Genomic DNA, 6274 nt, shown 5'->3' on the forward strand with positions numbered 1-6274 from the left:
TGTGTGTGTAAAGGGACATATTATTCCATTAATTTAATGTTAGAAAAGCATGCGTTTTTGAAGTAAAAAACGCAGTGTTTCTGCAGCTAAAAAGCAGGTAAAACGCTAAAATTTTGATGTTTGTTGCTGTTTGCTACTTCTCATTGACTTCAATGTTAGCAAAACGCTGCAGAAATGGCAAAAACAATTGACATGCTGCTTCTTTGAACGCATTGTTTTTGCCACAAATTATGCAAATCAAACACAGCGTTTTGAAACGCAAAGTGCGGACAGGAAATCATCTTTTTCCATAGACTATCATGGAAAACCAAAACGCATGCCTTTTGGCATGAAAACACTGCAGCTCAAAACGCTGCAGAAACGCAGGTAAAAATGCAAAGTGTGGTCATAGCCTTAGGGTAATCCAAGCAGCTACTGACTGCTAACCCCACTGCTTGGTGTTACCTTCACTGGCAATGGAACATCCAGGGAAGCATTTTTTATTTTTTTTTTGCCAAAAAACTAAAAAAAAAAAAAGACGTAGGCTTAGCCATACTTTTGTATGCTAGCCAGATACAGCAGGCAGGTACGGCTGCCCCCAACCCCCAGCTGCCTATTTGTACCCGGCTGGGAACTAAAAATATAGGGAAGCCCTTTTTTTAATTATTTCATAAAATTCATGAAATAATAAAAAAAAAAACGACGTGGGCTTCGCCCCATTTTTGTGTCCAGCCGGGTATAACTAGGCAGCTGGGGATTGGAATCCGCAGCACAGGTTAGCCCGAGGTTTCTGGGCCCCTCTGCTGCGAATTGCAGTCCGCAGCCGCCCCAGAAAATGGCGCTTTCATAGTAACTCTTAACTCTTTCATATCCAACTCTTCCAGCAGCCCTGAAGCAGAGTGGCTTGCTGGGTAATAATGAGTTAATACTAGCTTTGTTTTACTAGCTAGTATTAAGCTAGAGATTCTTAATGTCAGGCAAGTTTGACCCGACCATTAAGAATCTCCAATAAAGGGTTAAAAAAAAAAAAAGACACCACACCGAGAAAAAATACTTTAATAGAAATAAATACACAGACACATTAGAGACTCCATGTTTATAACTCCCTGTCAGCCCTCCACAATCCTGCTCTTCTGTCTCCTTCAACCCATGCAGCTCTGCTACATCAGACAGCGCTGCAAGGGAGGAAGACTCTGCTGCTCTCCCGTGCAGTCTAATCACTCAGTGAGTGAGCAGAAGCTGCGTGCTGTAAGCGGTGACGTCACCGCTGACAGGCGGGTTACCATAGCAACTGTGCTCCGATCACGTGATTCCCGGTGCCGCAATTCACCGGTTGTGGCATCTACTCCTTGCATGTGGGCTGACTCTGTAAAGAGCATCCATGCATGTGGGCACTCTTTACAGAGTCAGCCCACATGCAAGGACTAGATGCCACAGCCGGTGAATTGCGGCATCGGGAATCACGTGATCGGAGCACCGTTGCTATGGTAACCCGCCTGTCAGCGGTGACGTCACCGCTTACAGCACGCAGCTTATGCTCACTCAGTCGGGGAAGCCGACCCTGTGCCAGAGAATCTCGCTGGTAAAAGGACATGCTCAAACGAGCACTGCTTACTGGAGAGATGCACTGACAGGACCTAGCATGACGTCATCCATGTGACCAGTCTGTAGCCAATGAGATAATAGACACGTGACTGGTAACATGGCTATTTTGACGTCATGATAGGTCCTATCATCAGTGCTGGTTACCGGGAGGATGCAGCGATTATCGGAAGGAAAAGCGGCGGGAGACAGAGTGCAGGACGCGTCGCGGCGACCAGTAAGTGTTATGGTAATGTTTATTAACTGTATGTGTACATGTATAATGTGTTTTTATGTGTTTGTCTCCCATTGTTTTCAATGGGGTTCGAGAGGTTCGTCGAGCGGTTCATCGAACCGAACTCGAACGGGGCTTCCGTTCGACAAACCGAACTCGAGCCTTCAGAGGCTCGCTCATCTCTAGTCATTGGATCAAAATGATTAGCTTTGCCAGACTCCTATATCCCTTGCAAACCCTACCCCTGATTTTAAAACACTCGGACATAAACAAATTGAAGAAGGAATTTACACACTTTATTTGGACAGGTAAAAGACCCAGAATCGCTGTAGAAAAATTGATGCTATTAATAAATGAAGGAGGGGTGAATTTACCAAATATACGGGCTTACAATATCGCCTCTTTGATCAGGCATGTGGTGGATTGGATGCACAACACGAGTTGCTACTCAAACACACATCTAGAACGACAGTTAGCCGCCCCATGGGACCTGACAGTTCTTATCCAAACTAAAGAAGCCAAACTGCCAGTCGGTAAAATCCTCCTTTCTACTAAGGGACACTATAATGTGCTGGAAAATAGTAAGGAAAGCTTTCCAACTCCCCTTCTTGATCTGTAAACATATGCCAATATTTGGCCACCCCGAATTCCCCCAGGGAGCAGAGATCAAGATGGTAATTGGACAGACAAGTGACCATTTACAGAAGGCGGGGAGTATTATGAGCTTGGAGGATAATAAATGGATGTCTCCACAAGAAATCATGGCCAAATTCCAGATGCATAGAAAGCATTTCATGCAGATCCTGCAGCTCCGGTCTTCCTGTCAATCCAGACTCAGACAGTTAGAAAAGGAAGTTACTTCTCATGCCCTAGACGAAATTATTGGCCAATGCACCCAGATGGTGAGCATTTCCTCACTGTACGGTAATATAAAACACACATTTTTGAAAGCAAGACAGAGTAAACTGTTCAGGACATGGAAGAGGTGGACTCTAGACGAGGAGATAGCGGAGACCATACTGCAAGGCTGGGAACTGGTGAGAAAATCCATCTTATGTGAGAGATGGAGGGAGACTAAGGGTACCTTCACACTTAGCGATGCAGCAGCGATCCGACCAGCGATCTGACCTGGTCAGGATCGCTGCTGCATCGCTACATGGTCGCTGGTGAGCTGTCAAACAGGCAGATCTCACCAGCGACCAGTGAACAGCCCCCAGCCAGCAGTGACGTGCAAGCGACGCTGCGCTTGCACGGAGCCGCTCTCTGGAAGCTGCGGAGACTGGTAACTAAGGTAAACATCGGGTATGGTTACCCGATGTTTACATTAGTTACCAGCACACACCGCTTAGCTGTGTGTGCAGGGAGCAGGGAGCCGCGCACACTGAGCGATGGCTCCTTGCTCTCCTAGCTGCTGTACACATCGGGTTAATTAACCCGATGTGTACAGCAGCTACATGTGCAGAGAGCCGGAGCCGGCAGCACAGGCAGCGTGAGAGCTGCAGAGGCTGGTAACTAAGGTAAATATCGGGAAACCACCTTGGTTACCCGATGTTTATCTTGGTTACAAGCTTACCTCAGCTGTCAGACGCCGGCTCCTGCTCCCTGCTCGCTTCATTTGTCGCTCTCTCGCTGTCACACACAGCGATCTGTGTGTCACACACAGCGATCTGTGTGTCACAGCGGGAGAGCGCCTTTGAAGAAAACGAACCAGGGCTGTGTGTAACGAGCAGCGATCTCGCAGCAGGGGCCAGATCGCTGCTCAGTGTCACACACAGCGAGATCGCTAATGAGGTCACTGCTGCGTCACAAAAAGCGTGACTCAGCAGCGATCTCGGCAGTGAGCTCGCTGTGTGTGAAGCACCCCTTAGGGGTACTTCTCACATAGCGAGATCGCTGCTGAGTCATAGGTTTTGTGTTGTACCAGTGACCTTATCAGCGATCTTGCTGTGTCTGACACTAAGCAGCGACCTTGCTCCTGCTGTGAAATCACTGATCGTTACACACTGTTCTGGTTAATTTTTTGATTCTTTGTCTCCCGCTGTGCAGCACACTCTGTGTAAGCAGCGTACGATAGTAACCAGGGTAAATATCAGGTTACATAGCCAGGGTACACATCGGGTTACTAAGCAAAGTGCTTTGCTTAGTTACCCGATATTTACCCTGGCTACGTGTGCAGAGAGCCATCGCTAAGCGGTGTACGCTGGTAACCAGGGTAAATATCGGTTAACCAAGCAAAGCTCTCTGCTTAGTTACCCGTTATTTACCCTAGTTACTAAGCGCAGAGTCGCTGGTGGCATCTGCCTGATTGACAGCTCACCAGCGACCACGTAGCGACGCACCAGCGATCCTGACCAGGTCGTATCGTGGTCGGAATCACTGGTACATCGTTTAGTGAGACGGTACCCTTAAGGCCCAGTCACACACGACTTACCAGCGATCCCGACAAGGATATGACCTGATAAGGATCGCTGGTAAGTCGCTGGGAGGTCGCTGGTGAGATGTCACACAGTCAGGCCTTATCAACGACACAGTAACTATACAGGTCGAAGTAGCGACCTATATAACGATCTCAGCGGTCATTGGGACCCTGTCACACGGTGTCAAACACAGCAATGCGTCCTGCCCAGCAGGACATCGACTTTGAAGAAAATGGTCCTGACCATTCTGCAACGACTAGCGATATCACAGCAGGGGCCTGATCGCTGGTAGGTGTCACACATAACTAGATCGCTGGCGAGATCATTGCTGCATCACAGAAACTGTGACTCAAAAACGATCTTGTTAGCGATCTTGTTGTGTGTGACGGGGCCTTTATTTTAAACTCATGCACACAGCGCTGTATGGATTTAACATCCCACCTTCCCTTAGTTGCCCTGACAGAATTATAGTGTGTCCTAATTGTAGGGTGCCCTTTACAAACCTTTGGCACGGGGTGTGGGAATGCACAGAAGTAGTAACATACTGGAAGCTAATAAGAGACCAGATCCAGGCATGCTGGGGAACAGAACTTCCACAAACGCCACAGGCTTTGCTTTTCCATCAGCTTCGTCCCTGTGAATCTGACTCTCAACTTGGGATAGACAAAGTGAAGATCCCTAGAAATATTCACACATTTTTAATTGTGGCTTTACGAAATATTTTTAGCGAGTGGCTTAAACCAAATATTCCATCAATGGGATCAATAATATTTCAAATTAAACAATTATTAGGACTAGAATTGATAGAAGCTGAAAGGAGCAAAGAAAAATCAGCAGGAAAAGTTTTTCCGCTGTGGAAACAGTTTATAGGGTTCCACTATAGTCCTCAGGAAATTCTGAAACTAGTCAGTACTTTTCGTCATACGGAATGGTACTGTCTGGAAGACCTGGGGGGACATTGGGGGCTTTAGGGACATCAGCAATTACTTAATGTGCATTATATGGAATCGGTGGCTGATACCATCACAGAGGCAGAATTGTGGAAGGGTTCACATTCTCACTCATTGTTGCTTTTTGTACATGTCTTCTTTCCTTTCTTTTTTCTCGTGTGTTAATACTCTATTTTTCCTTCTTTTTATTTTTTTAATAGCTTTAATTAAATAGGCTGTAACTACCACTATAGTAATCTGCAAGGTACACTGCTCGAAGGTTGAGCATATCAATCTCATGTACACTGTTTAATTCTTTGAACAAGTTATTGCTTCCCTCTCTGTTAGGTTTAAAAAATGTAAATAAAAAAAAAGATGTTTTTAAAAAAAAAAAAAAGTAACATCTGCATAAAAATTGTATACAGTGGAACCTTGGTTAACGAGAACAATGCGTTCTGGGACTGTGCTTGTTAACCAAGTTACTCGTTCAGCAAAGCAAGATTTCCCATAGGAAATCATTGCAATGCAGACAGTTTGTTTCACAACTGGTTAAATGTCCCATCCTGGTCCCTTATTGTGCCATTCCACACATCTACAAACACACACAAACACACATATTATGCTCACCTTACCTTCCGTTCCATCGCTGGTCTCCTGGGACTTGCTGTTTGCTGGTACGGGATGTGTATCGGGTAACCATCACGACGAGGGAGGAACTTCCGCTGCCAGAGCGCTGACGTCAAAGGCAGGAGCTGCTTGCCTCTGATTGCCCAGCGTGCTGCCTTTGAGTAGCAGCTGACAGGGGAAGTTCCTGCCTCGTCGCGATGCTTGTCGAATGCCGATACACATCCTATAACGGCGAACTACAGGACCCAGGAGGCCGGTGATGGAACGGAAGGTAAGGTGAGCATAATACTGTATGTGTGTGCGTGCGTGCGTGTTTGTGTGTGTGTTTGTGCGTGCTTGTGTGCGTTTGTGTGGACTGCAAGTGCGGGTTAGAGCGCGGTGGATGTATGTACGGAACCGAAAGTGTGCGCGGTGAGTATTTTGCTCGTACAGCAAAGCTTTCTCGTAAACCGAGTTACAAATTTACAGCAAGCTTTGCTTGTTAAGCGAAATTCTCGTTAACTGGG

This window comes from Anomaloglossus baeobatrachus, chromosome 3 (genome assembly GCF_048569485.1).
Source record: "Anomaloglossus baeobatrachus isolate aAnoBae1 chromosome 3, aAnoBae1.hap1, whole genome shotgun sequence".
NCBI lineage: Eukaryota > Metazoa > Chordata > Amphibia > Anura > Aromobatidae > Anomaloglossus > Anomaloglossus baeobatrachus.